This window comes from Pipistrellus kuhlii, unplaced genomic scaffold (assembly GCF_014108245.1).
Source record: "Pipistrellus kuhlii isolate mPipKuh1 unplaced genomic scaffold, mPipKuh1.p scaffold_m20_p_6, whole genome shotgun sequence".
Taxonomy (NCBI): Eukaryota; Metazoa; Chordata; class Mammalia; order Chiroptera; family Vespertilionidae; genus Pipistrellus; species Pipistrellus kuhlii.
Window position 1 is genome coordinate 4,832,764 of NW_023425562.1, and position 13,690 is coordinate 4,846,453.

The 13,690-nt window shown below is 47.4% G+C and overlaps 1 protein-coding gene across 12 annotated transcripts in view; it reads left to right on the forward strand.

Annotated features, from left to right (window-relative positions):
* PTPRT (protein tyrosine phosphatase receptor type T) overlaps nt 1-13,690 on the forward strand; it is an 845,125-nt gene that overhangs the window by 554,137 nt on the left and 277,298 nt on the right. The gene's annotated exons all lie outside the window — the stretch shown is intronic.

A 13,690-nucleotide genomic window follows, 5' to 3' on the forward strand; every position in this document is an offset into this window, starting at 1 on the left:
TGGGCTTCCAAAAGAGTCCCAATGTCACTCTACCCTGGGGTACATGATTCTCGAGCTTTAACATCTCTCTGGGGACAAGGCCTTCTTTATTGTCAACCACGTGATGCTGTCCCAGGATGAGTAGGACCTTGAATCAGAAATGGAGCAAGTCCTCCCCAGGCAGGAAAAATTCATAAGCCAACACAATGTGGCTTCTAAATACTTCTGGAATTACAACAAGCTGTACAGAAGTTTACTGCAAAACAAAAACAATCTAACAAGACTTCAATAGGGCTGATGGAAATCATTTCTAGTATTGGACTATGGCCAAGATTGATCCTCCGCCTCTTACTTGCTATGTCACCTTGGGTTTATCCTGAAGCCTTTCATTTATATTTATAAGCATATATAAATATACCTTAAGTACTCTGTTTGGCATTTAGAAATCTCATTAATAAATGTTAGCTCTTATCATTGCATAAACATTAGAAAATTGAGACTCAGAGTGGTGAAATGAAAAGACCGAGGTCACATGATGGCAAATTCATGGATCCTGAATTCAAGTGCATGTCTGCCCCTTAGTCAGCTTGGTCCATGGACCAGTCGTATCAGCAACGCCTGTGGGCTGCTTAGAAATACTATCATCTGAGCTTCACCAGAGCTCCGGAATCACAGTTTCTATTCTAACAAGATGCCTGTTTGTGATTCACGTGGGCATTGGAGTTTGAGAAGCACTGCTGTAGACCACAGGAGTCTTTGGAGGGTTTGGGGAGCTCCCTCCTCCCCTCCCCCCCCCCATGCTGGGCTCAACCCAATCCTGCTCCACACAGGAAGCGGGAGCCCTTGCTTTTAAAGACATTTATAACAGAGTATATGTTTATGAGGCAATTTCCAAATTTAATTAGATGAAACCAATTTGATTTTTAAAATTAGGTTCATGTTGTAATTGAAGAGAGAAATCCATAAATTAAAAACCACCCTCTCTGGCCTCAAAAAAGTATATTTTGTGACAAAGAAAAATAGGATGACACAAATGAAAGAGAAATTCAAGATTGTCTACCACTTCTTAAGAATAACCTTGAACCCAGCAAAGTCAAAACCAAAAATGGGGGAGGGGTGTAGGTGGGTTGTAACGGTCTAATACTGTAAATATTGTTAAGCAGTGCAGGCCCAAGACTATGTATTGCGCTAAGATTACATTTTCTTCTCTGTGATGCCAGCTTTCCATCTCTGGGTCTGTCCTTGGACAGTTTTGCCCCCCCAAAAATGAGTGGCTTTGATTTTGTCTCATTCTGTCTCTGGGCTTCCATCTTCTCACGGTAATATGAAAGTGTCAGACCGTTCCAGTCTCCAACTGGGCAAGAATCAAGAGGAAAATAAATTGATGTCAAACATACAAAATCAAAGGTTTTAAACTCCATTTTGGAGTCACTCTACTGTTGAAACCTTGCCTGTGGCCAGTCTTTGAAAGCAAAGAGGTGATGACATTTGAAGACAAATAGCTAGTGCAAAGGCCCTGCGGTAGAAATGGCTTTGGCATGTTTGACAAATAGGAGGTCGAGTGACTGGAGCTTTGTGAGCGTGAAGGACAGTGATAAGACCATGTGTGTGCAGGGGCAGAGTTGTGCTTTATCCACAGAGGAATAAAGAGCCCTAGGAATCAGACTTACATTCTTGAACAATTACCTGGCCGTTGTGTGGCTAATTGGCTATGGGGGCATCAGCATCTTGGGATCATCTGAAAAATGTGCTGGGAGGCAAGAACATTTCCATCACCTGTGAAATTGCAATGAGACCTCAACTTTTTCTTGGAAGACCTTGTGCCCAGGTAGAGATGTGGAAACTTTGTCATGTCTGCCTCTCTCCTGTTGTAACTCTGGTTTGGAATCACACCATGGCTTCTGATCTCCAGAGACCTATACTTTAGTGGGAGATGCAGAATGCTGCCCTCCTCCTCCTCCTCCTCCTCCTCCTCCTCCTCCTCCTCCTCCTCCTCTTTCTCTTCCTCCTCCTCCTCCTCCTCCTCCTCCTCCTCCTCCTCCTCCTCCTCCTCCTCCTCCTCCTCCTTCTTCTTCTTCTTCTTCTTCTTCAGTATATTTTTATTGATTTCAGAAAGGAAGGCAGAGGGAGAGAGAGATGGAAACATCAACGATGAGAGAGAATCATTGATCAGCTGCCTCCTGCACTTCCCTTACCGGGAGGATCAAGCCCATAACCCGGGCATGTGCCCTTGACCGCAATCCAACCTGGGACCCTTCAGTCCACAGGCTGATGCTCTATCCACTAAGCAAACCAGCTAGGGCAGGATACTCTTCTTAAACACAGAGTGGCAGGTGGTGCAGAGTTAGGTCACATCAAAAACCGTGTGTCCACAGATCGGCATCAGACATGCAGAGTCTCAGGCCCCAGTCCAGGCCCCGCTGAACCAGAGGCTGTGCTTTAACAAGATCTGGTGATTCATGTGCACATTGAAGTGTGAGAAGCACTCGTCCAAGAGACATGCTAAAGCTTTATCGTCTGGACCTGGAAAGTTCCGCTCGCTGAACGCAGTGCAGCCCTTGGATGAATAATGTGGCTATTGAACGATCCGAGTGATGTCCCTGCTCACATGGGGCCCAGAGAGCTGAGTATTCTCACTAGGAATGGGAATCAGGCCGTTCCCACAGGCCCTGCCAGAGCCCTGCTTCGGTGTGAGTGGATATCAGTGTGCCCCAGTCGGGGCAAGTGTGTGAAGAGGGCGGGTGTGGCCTTCCCTATTCTGACTGCGCTTGTGAACACAGCTCTCCATCAGGCCATCCGCCCCGCAGACAGGCGCTTCCAGCCCGGGCGAGGACGGGAGGGACGCAGCCCCGCCGAACAGTTGTTTAACAACTCCTCAATAAAACCACTCCCAGACAAGCTGCTCAGAGTTCATGAAAAACAGTAATCAATATGTGTCTGAATTCAATTAATTGTTCTCATCTCTATCCAAAAATAAAAACCACGCCGTGTGAGGGAATCGGGCCAGAAGACGTTACACCAGCAACGGGGTTAACGAAGTGTGAAAATATTTAAAATTCAGACATGGGAAGCGTCCCTCTCAGCTTCTCTGTTTAGCAGTCAGAATCACCAAGTTCCTAATTACAGTGTGTAAATCTGAGGAGCTTAGAGGGAATGAGAGGGCCCTAATGAGTCAGGAATGGGTGTCTTGATTATGCTAGAGTTGATTGACATTTATCTTGCCAGCTAGCTATTCTAGGCGCCTGGCGTTCGGAGTTGAGTAAAACACACACATGCCGCCTCAATAAAATAAGGCGACATTCCTGTGTGGGAGTGCCTTCAAAAGGTACGATGGGGTCGGAGGGCTGTCAATATTTTTGCAGCATGCAGATGGCGTGTGAGTGTGTGTTGGGAGCGCCTCGAAGGAGGACTGGGAGCGGGTTCTGAGGCAGAGGCGTTCTACCCGGGGCTGGAGCCGTCACACGCTGATGGAGAGAAGGGCCAGTGGCACGCAGGTGCTCAGGAGCAAGCTCTCACAGCCAGAGGCCCATAGGGGGTGCTGGCTCAGACTGGATGTTCAGACACACCTTCCTCCTGTCCTTGGACTCAGCCACTGAGGCCACTCAGAGCTCACTGACCCCAGACACGCTCAGAGCTTCGGTCCACGGAGCACCAGTGGGGATGAGGGGTGGGGGGAAAGTGGTCCTGATGGGCAGGAGGTGGTGCAGGCAGGAAATGACTAATACAGCCCAAAGGAAGACTTTGCATAAATCAAACCGGATCTACATTAATTAGGATACACAATTTGCATAATGCAGGCTGCTATTGGGTATAACTTGAGCCAGGCTGGTAACCAGGATAAAAGCTCTTGTTTCTTTTGAATTGTTGCAGCCAGAAATGTGGGAATTCTCTATTTCCCTCACCACCTGCCACAACATCAAATGTTTTAGAAAGTTCAATTTCCTTCTTCTGCCAAAGTAGATGCGAGTTAGGTCACGTGGCTGCATCTGGGCACTCACCTGTTACCTGGAGCACTTCAGGACCTCGCTGCCCACCCCCCACTGATGCTTCCTCTAGTCCATTGGTCAGCAAACTGCAGCTCTCGAGGCACATCAAAGTTCTTTGGTCCCTTGAGTGTGGCTCTTCCACAAAATACCACGTACAGGCTCGCACATACAGTGTGATTGAAACTTCGTGACCCATGCGCAGAAGTTGGTTTTCAGCCTTGGCGAGTCTATTTTGAAGAAGTGGTTCTAACGCTGAGCCACACTCAAGGGGCCAAAGAGCCACATGTGGCTCGCAAGCCGCAGTTTGCCAACCACTGCTCTAGTCCACTTCTCCCCCTTCATCCAGACCCAACATCCTAAATGTCAATCTAATCAGGTCCCTTCTCTGCTTTGGCTTCCTCTTGACTCTAGCGCTCTGTAGGACCTGGCCCCTGCCGGCCTCACTAATGTCCTCGTCCTCCCTTGCTCTTCCCCCCATTGCTGTCTCTGTAGCAGCCCCTGAAGCCTCCTAGCATTTTCTCAAGCTCACCCAGTTCTTAGCAGTTCATAGGACGTGGTGGACATCAGTCCTTCTGCCTACAAGAGTTTTTACTTTATACTTCTCGTTCGATGCCTCTCCTTCCTATTCTGCAGCTCCCGGAAGCTCTCCCTGCCCACGCTCCACATTACCCAGCATTCCGTACCGTCCTCACTCCCTGCACTGGCTTTGTTGGTGTGCTTCCATATCATCCAGCCTCTTTCCGGACTTTTAGCCCGTCATGGGCCATGTGACAATTAGTCGGTGTGTTGATTTAGTGGTGCCACCGTGCCCCGATATGAGGTTAAACGTTATTCTGAATGTCTCTGTGATGGTGTTTCTGGATGAGATGACATGTAAGTGGACTTTAAATGAAGCAGATCAACCTCCTTAGTGTGGGTGGGCCTCATCCAATCAGTTGAAGGTCAGAATGGAACACGGGACTGAGCTCCCTTGAGCAGGAGCGCATTCTACCTGCGGATGAGATCCCAATATAAACTGTGATTTTAGCTCTTCCCATTTCCCCAGCCTGAAAGCCTGTGGTCTTGAACTTAACACCGGCCATGCTTGTCTCTGCTTTTTAGTAGTGTATCCTGGGGGTGTCAGAGGAGCTTTCACACGTGCTCAGTAAATATTCCTGGGCTGGCTGTGTGGGTTCACACTTCAGGTTAACAAGGAGTAACGGTGAAAGCTGTGTTCTAACCATCTTAGTGGTTCTAAAGCCTGGCAGAAGGTTGGGATCAGACCTGGGGAGCCCCCAAAGTGTAGATAAATATATAGGTAGGTAGATACATAAATGGATGATGGATGCATGCCCGGGCCTCACTGCAGTCCAAATGAGTCTGAATCCCTGGGGGTGGAGCGGTTCTATCCATGTGGGGTTTTTATTAGCTCCTTGGGCAATTCTAACATACATCCAAAGTTAGGAAGAAGTAAAAGAAATTCACTTCCTCTCTTTTGCTACATTATCCCAGCCAAAGACCCCTAATTAAACAGCCGGCCCTGTCTCCATTCTCACTCTGCCAGAGTCCAACTCTGGCAGATATTACACTACAGGCAGCTCATTCAAGCACAGGTGGATGCTACGTGTTGATTTTTTTAAGGTTCAAGTTCAAGAGGCATTGGCTAATTCTCCTCAAGGTTGCTAACCAAATAGCTGGTGGCATAAATGAAGACACACAGAGCTGTGTCATTCTGTCCGTTTCCCTTTGCATTTTGCTAATGGCATCTTGCCACACTGCCACTGAGCCCACCACAGACCTCACCTTATAGATCTGTTCCCTTCTCCTGTATCGTAGCAATCAGTTTTGTTGTTTATTTGTGAGATTAAAAAAGACATATGTGCACACAAAATGGAATAGATTCTTCCCAGAGGCCTCCCGTAAATCGTTAAGTGTCAGGGCGCTGGGATGTCTAGGAGCTGTTTTTCCTAATCCTCAGCCCATCACTCCATCTCCATAGGATGCTTCTCTTCCAGAGATCTGGAAAATGCAGGCACCCCCGAGGACATGCCAAACCCGGGTCCACTGGGCTGACGGACAGGTTGACAGGTGTTTCGATAGGAATGGCCTGAGGTGGAAAAGAATGATTTCTGGCTCTGGGTGTCTGCGAGGGCGGGGTGCTGTGTGCTGAAGTCAGTTGCGTTTGTGTAAGTGAGACCATTACAGCTGTCTGTCATCCACCGGAGGAATAGCAAAAACGCCTATATGTTTGCCTCTGGGTGATTTTATTTATTTATTTATTTTTTTTTTCCATTTTGCTATTACAACATGTTTGCGATGGAGCCAGGTAGCTTGACAGTAGGAAACAACAGATGCAGAATGCTCGTTACCCAGAAAACAGCGAATCGCATTCTCCTGGCAAGGAGACACGCCTCGCACGAAGCATTAATCATGCAGTTCCACCGCAGGAAAACGGCAGAGGTTGCCGCTCAGAAAGTACTCCTGCAGGGTGCGCCTGTGGATAAGTGGGCTTGTCTTGCTGTGTGTGGTGCATACACATGCATGTTTGTGAGTTCATGTAGTTATACACGAGCACGTATGTGCACCTGTGGATTTATGGGTCTGAGGCATGCATGAGCGAACCTTTCACCATTGGGCTGAACCCACATTCTCAATAGCATCTTCAGAAGTGCTCTATTTCTTTAGGGGTGTCGAACTCAATCAGAGAAGGGGCCAAAATCTAAAATCCAGCCTCAATCGCGGGCCGAATGGCTTACTGAACAGTCATAAACTGACATTGTGATGGAAACGCAGCGGAGTGCAGTGATGACAGCGCGGTGCGGGCCACATTGCAAGGCCTGGCGGGACGGATTTGGCCCGCGGGCCTTGTGTTTGACACATGTGCTTTAGAGAGTTAACGATACGGGTATCATAGACACTGTACTGTGTCTGTTTTCTCCTAGACTGGAGGAACCAGGGCACCTCACACCCATGACATAGATTCAAGTGTCACAGGAGAAACTCCCTGTTACTCCAATAGGCTCCCAGCTGTCCCTCTTGAACTTCTATCATCATGATTCATTAGAACTTTTGCTAATGGAAAAGTTTGCATTAAAAAACGTCTGCAGGTCGCCCTGGCCAGTATTGCTCAATGGTTAAAGTGTCAACCCATACGCTGAAAGACTTAGGTTCCAGTCCTGGTCAAGGGCACGTACCTGGGTTGCAGGTTCAATCCCTGGCCCGGTCGGGGTACATGCGGGACACAAGCAAGCAATGTCTCTCAACCACTGAGGTTGCTTTCTCCCCTCCCCCCTCCCTTCTTCCCACTCTAGAAAAAATAAATGTGAAACATCCTCAGATGAGGATAAACAAAAACAACAGTAATAACAATAATGATGATGATGATAATAACAATCTGCAGGCTACACTGACTCCTGAGCACGTACCGTTTTCCTAGGGGAGTGGAGGGAAGGAAGTGGAAAGGTAGTCATACACGTCTGGCACAGCCTGGGTTCTCCTCACATTCTTTGCGTGGGAGGGGAATTGTGTTCGGGGCACTGTAGGCCCAGCGGGCTTTGTAGAGAAACAGCCCATCTGAGCGGAACCCTCTCCCAGGCTGTGTGTGGTCCCTTCAGTACCCTCTGCCTGAGGCGCTGTGTAAGCTGCCGAGGGTCTCTTTAAACATCATAAGTTGTTCTCCTTTCATCTCAGCTGTTGTACCTGAGTAACACACTGCTGTGGAATCCCTCCAGAACTGGGCAAGGCAGCACAGATCTGCCACTGTTAGCCGGCCAGCCCTTCTGTATGTATTTTGGTCAAAACAGCTCTGTGTGTGGGACCTAAGTGAAGGGTGATTGCGAGTGTTCACCCACCACGGGGCTTTCGGAGCCTTTTCTGGGATGTTCCTGGAGGCTGGAATTCAAATTTAGGATCCAGAGATTATGCTTTCATCAGACTCAGGAGATGGCTGATGGCGTCCCCTCCTCTCCCGCTGAGTCAGTGGTCCTTTATTTGACTACCTAAAATTTCCCCCAGTGCATGGTGTTGGCCTACAAAATTATGGACTCAACGCATGCATATATAATGAACATTATAAATTGATGAACAAAAATAGATAGAAACAAAGAAGCATCGAACAAACTGTCAAACTTCAATGGGAAAATGTGCTATTGGCAGTGCTGGAAGGCAGTTCTTTCTAATGACTGTGCTGCTACTTGGAGTAAGGGGCCAGTTCTGTGGAGGGAGAAAGATGCCAGAAGTGAGAAAGTCTAACTAATGACCCATCGAGGGAGTTTCCATGACTGTATCTAAAGCCCGGCAGCACTGAAGGAACACGGAGAGCATCAGAGCCACAGGGCCACGGAGCATGTGCAGGGCCCCAGGAACATGGATCATGGGTAGAGGTTTCAAGATGGTATTGGAACTGCCCTTGAGGATCATGCATATCACTCTCTCTGTGCACTTCCCACCAACACATGCACTCTGTAACTTCAGATTTCCCCAGCCATTTTTTTATAACAATATTACAGAAAGTCTGGAAAGAAGGGAAAAGGATCACCTATAATCTCTTCTCCTCGCACAATTATTCTGCCTTGTATTTTATCTTTGTTAATATGCATGCATCTTTCACCTAATTAAAATTACATAAAATTTGCTATCGTGAGTTTTCATTAAGTGTTTTATCACAATCATGAAGCTTTTATAGCACCATGGAAACAGCTTATCTTTTTTAATGATGGCATAATTGTCCATTGAGTATACATATACCCTAGTTTACTTATTCATTCTCTATTGTGCTTCCATATTTCTGATAACTCTGTAATGAACCTCGTGCATATGGTGGCATTGTGCCCCAGTAGAAAGAACATGGCCTTTTGATCAGATGGATCTGGATTCAAACCCCAGGTCAAACATTAACTAGATGAAAGGCTTTTGGGCAAATGAATGCTCTGAAACTGAGTTATCTTATATGCTTAGACTTTTTAAAATTAACATAAGAGATCATTATTCAAGCCTACAATTTAGGAGTATTGTAAGAATTAGATATACAGTAATTCTTCACTTAGCATCATCAATAAGTTCTGCAGCTTTAAGTGAAATGCATTTGACAAAACCAATCTTGCCATGGGCTAAATGATATAAACAAGAGTTAAGCCAAAACAGGTTTGGCTCAGTGGATAGAGCGTCAGCCTGCAGACTGAAGCGTCCCGGGTTCGATTCTGGTCAGGGGCATGTACCTTGGTTGTGAGCATATCCCCAGTAGGGGGTATGCAGGAGGCAGCTGGTCGATGACTCTCTCTCATCAAAGTTTCTAACTCTCTGTCCCTCTCCCTTCCTCTCTGTAAAAAATCAATAAAATATATTTTTTTAAAAAGAGTTAAATTCCTATAGCATCTCATCAACATTATAAGTTAGCGATATTGAACAAAACGATGTTTTTTAAGGACCTGCTGTATGTTGCAGTCATAGCTACCTACCAGCCATTCAATGTCATGGTTGTTTTACTTTCTCCTCTACTTGGTGTACTTGGTATATTTCTATGTTGGACATTCCCCCACATGAAATTACAGGGTTGAAGAGTCACTTTTGTGACTCTCTATATATTGACAGATTTTTCTCCAAGTGTGATCATGGGCTTTGAGTCTCGTGTTTTTTTAAATGCCAGTCACTGTGTCTGGGAAGCAGGCCTTTGGCAGCCCACCGAAGATTTATGTCAGCTTTCATGATGCCCTCAGAGCAGGCAGATGTGTGAAGAGCTTATCACATGTTGGCAGATCCATTTATGCTCTCCAAGGACATGCCAGAAACTCTCTTGCTTCAGCAACTCATTGTTCACTCCCTCTTCCCTTTGCCCTTTGAGTGCCTTGGCCTTCAACAATCTCCCAGAAGGTCCCGGGGACCCCATTGGAACTCTGAACTGGAGGACTCAACACAAGGTCCCCAGAGGCTCTGCCACCATCGTACTGTGATGCATCACCGGTCACACCTCCCATGGCCTCAATGAGCTCATCTGTGAGAGAAGGTCTAGGCAGTTGGGCTCTGAAGCCAAACCACCAGGAGTGTGCTCTCCTGTCATCAGCATCCTCTGGGAGCTCTTCAGAAAGGCACCATCTCAGGCTTCACCCAGCTCCGCTGAGGCGGGGTCGGCATTGTTATAGGATCCCTAGGTGGTCTCTGTGCACATTAAGTTTGACAAGCACAGCATGAAATTACCTGTGGGCCAAGATTATCCTGCTGGGAACATCTGCTGGGAGCCTGGTTTTAGAACCAGGGTGTCTCTGCACTAGGCCTGCACTGAGTCAGGAATTCCCTCACCTGCACGAGGTTCCTCCCCGGCCCACCTGTGAACTAGATGCACTTCTGATGGGTCAGGGTCATAGCAACCAATATTTTCCTCCCTGAGAGGCCAGAGCCATTTTGATAAAACACAGGCCTTACTAGTCACTTTAGTCCCTAAAATCCGTCCCCAGATCCCAGTGTCTCTCAAGATAGAATCTGAATCACCTTGGAGGTAACCAGCAGGTTCCTCAATGAATAGACTCACCTGCATCCTCTCCTGTTTTTATTCGTGCCTCCGCCAATCCACAGGCTTTCCTTGACATCCACACCACGCTGTCCTTGTTCCCATCTTCCCTTTCTCTAGGATGCTCTCCCAGTGCCTCCCTTCTTACAATGAAGACTGTGCGCTCAGCACTTCAAGGGCTCGAGGCTCCTTCCAGGGAGACCATTTCTCTGAACCACCTGGAGGAGATCTTCCTTCTTGTTAGGTTACGATAACACATATTGCCCTGTACTCTGATGGCTTATTTTCTGCTTCTGTCTGCAACGAGGCTCAGAATTCTCAGACTTCCAAGAACATATTTAATTTCCTGTTGAGATTCCAGGACCTGGCACATGGTAGGGGTAGGCCTCCATGATGGCAGTGGCACAGACAACTTCCCTTCTATCCTTAGACTCCCTACCTTTCTCTGCCTGCCCTCTGGCTCTGAAGATTGACTCTCAAACATCAAGCTATCTTGCCTTTTTGGCTGCTGCCAGCTGAAGGGTCTCCCTGTAGCAGATAGAAGGTGAGGAGAAAAGGAAAGGTTGTTACTGCTCAGCTCCCTCATGGAAGTTCCAGGCTCCTCTCAAGGTGACCCTCCGAGTTCTGGGACCTGCTCCATCTTCCACCTATTTCTCCCTTACTAAATCTCCACCCTCTCCAAGTATGCCTGGTTTCCCTCATCCTGTCAACAGGTTCAACATTTCCTCCTGAAATTACTTATCTGTTTCCTGCTGGAACCCCACTGAGTCCCCTGTCACCACTGCCATGTACCATTCAGAGTGGACTTGATCTCAAGCCCCACAATCCCATCAAGCAAGTATTATCTCCATTAGTAAGGAGGCTTTGAGAGGGGATATAATTTGCCAAAGATTGCACAATTAGTAAGTAAAACCTGGATTCCTGCCACGTTGGATTATAAAGCCTATCCACCTAACTAGTCAGCCATGGTGCTTCCTCCACAGACACCCAATAAGTGATCATGGAATCGGTCTGAACTCCCCAGTCATGATCAGTCATGATCAGAGGGAGACTGAGGTCTGGAGCCAGCTAGCACTGTCTTCCCAGCTGGAACTGTCACGTCCCTGATGAGTGCCTCTTAGGCAGGGCAAGGGCCAGAGCAGGGAGAGAGCAGGTGGGGGAGCTTCGTGGTCTTCAGCAGACGCAGCTTCATCATTGTGATTGTTTGCAAATCCCATTCAACCGGAATATCTCTGACACTGAGCAGACGCATCCAAAGTGCTGACCTCCCCTCTTACACAGCTGAATGGCATGCATGACCCGATGGCTTCCGGAGGGAGAGTTCTGACATGCGTTTCTGACACAAATATGCTCTGGCTGGTATGTCAGCAACAAAGGAAAATTTCAGGAGGCAAACTGGGTTAATATGTCTCAATACTGGTAAAAAAAAAAAAAATGTCCCATTTCAAATCAATTTTGAGCTGGGCCAGCGTGACTCAGTGGTTGAGTGTCCACCCATGAACCGAGAAGTCGCCAGTTCAATTTCCCAGTTAGGGCACATACCCATGTTGTGGGCTAGATCCCCAATATGGGGCATGCAGGAGGCAGCTGATTCCTCTCGCTCCAAAATCAATAAAAAAAACAAACGTTTTATTTTTCACGTCAAAAAACATACTACTTTTCAAACATCTGCAGAGCAATGTCAAAATGAGCAGAGCTCCTTATAGACAACCATGGCAGGTTATGAAATTTTACATTTTTAAATCAATTATTATCTTTAAATAACAAAGGAAACCAATCCTATGCCATAGGATGAAGTCTTTTATCATCCAAGTGTGGACAGCAATGCCCAGTGACCAAGTTCAATTTGATGTTTCAATCCCAGGAGAGCAAGGGGGTGGCCCCAGAGGTCATACCCTCTGGCAGTGCGTCTCCTGTGGGAGTCCTTGGATCCTGCGCCCGGCTGTCCACACACTTACGCTCAGGGGTGTCCAAGGGTTTGAGCTTGAGAAATACTGGAAGGATGAAAAGACTTTTCCCGCCGGGACCGGTTTGGCTCAGTGGATAGAGCGTCGGCCTGCGGACTGAAGGGTCCCGGGTTCGATTCCGGTCAAGGGCATGTACCTTGGTTGCGGGCACATCCCCAGTGGGGGGTGTGCAAGAGGTAGCTGGTCGGTGATTCTCTCTCATTGATGTTTCTAACTCTCTATCCCTCTCTCTTCCTCTCTGTGAAAAAATCAATAAAATATATTTTAAAAAAAAAGACTTTTCCCTTTTTCTTCTTCTTTTTTTTTACACTGTTTTCTCCAAAGAGACTTTTAAAAAAATCTTTATTGTTGGAAACATTACATATGTCCCCTTTCCCACCAGCATTGATCTTTTTTATCCCTCCAGCTCACCCCCAGCCCCAGGCCTTTACCACCCTAGTGTCTGTGTCCATGAGTTATGTATATACTCATACAGATTCATTGGTTGATCTCTTCCCACCCACCCACCTTCCCCTGCCTTCCCTCTGAGATCTGCAGTCTGTTTCATGCTTTTATGTCTCCAAATCTATTTTTGTTTTGTCCTCAACCCCCATGGTACTTTTTTAAGCTTAATAAATTCTTGCTATGTAGTAAGTGCTTAACAGACAGTTCTAGAAAGGAAGCAAGAAGAAAGGATGGGATGGAGAGCAGATCTGACCATCCAAATCAGCTGCTTACCAACCTGGCTGAGCCTTCAAACCAGAGCTCTGTAAAGACAGGGAGGTCGGGGTCCTCCTTAGAGTTAATGAGTCAGAGTCAGGGCAGGGCCAGGCAGTCCTTATAATTGGAACCCAGGGGAGCACCCTGTGCAGCCAGACTTGAGAGCCACTGTGGGGAATCCCTCTGGACTGCCTTGACCCTGGTTGGGGTCTCACCTTCTCTAAGACTCCTGCTTCCCGCATCTGCTTGATCTTCCTGTGCTCGGTCACCTTTCTCTGAGATTTCACCTTCCACATCCACCACGAGAGCAACTTATTAAATACACAGGCCAGCAAGCGCGGACAACCTTTCCCCAGCAGAAAGGAGTGTGGGCTCTTCAATGGAGCGCCTGGCTGCTCCCTGACCCCCACTGCCTCTTCATTCTCCTTCCTGGGCATCTGCTTCCGTCACCAAACCATTCACTGGCAGCTCCATGCAGAAGCTGCTCTTTACCTGTGAACTTGATGCTTTGCCTTCCAGCCCCCTCTCCCTCACCCACTTCCTGTTTGCTGGGTTAATACCTGCTTCTCAGTCATCTC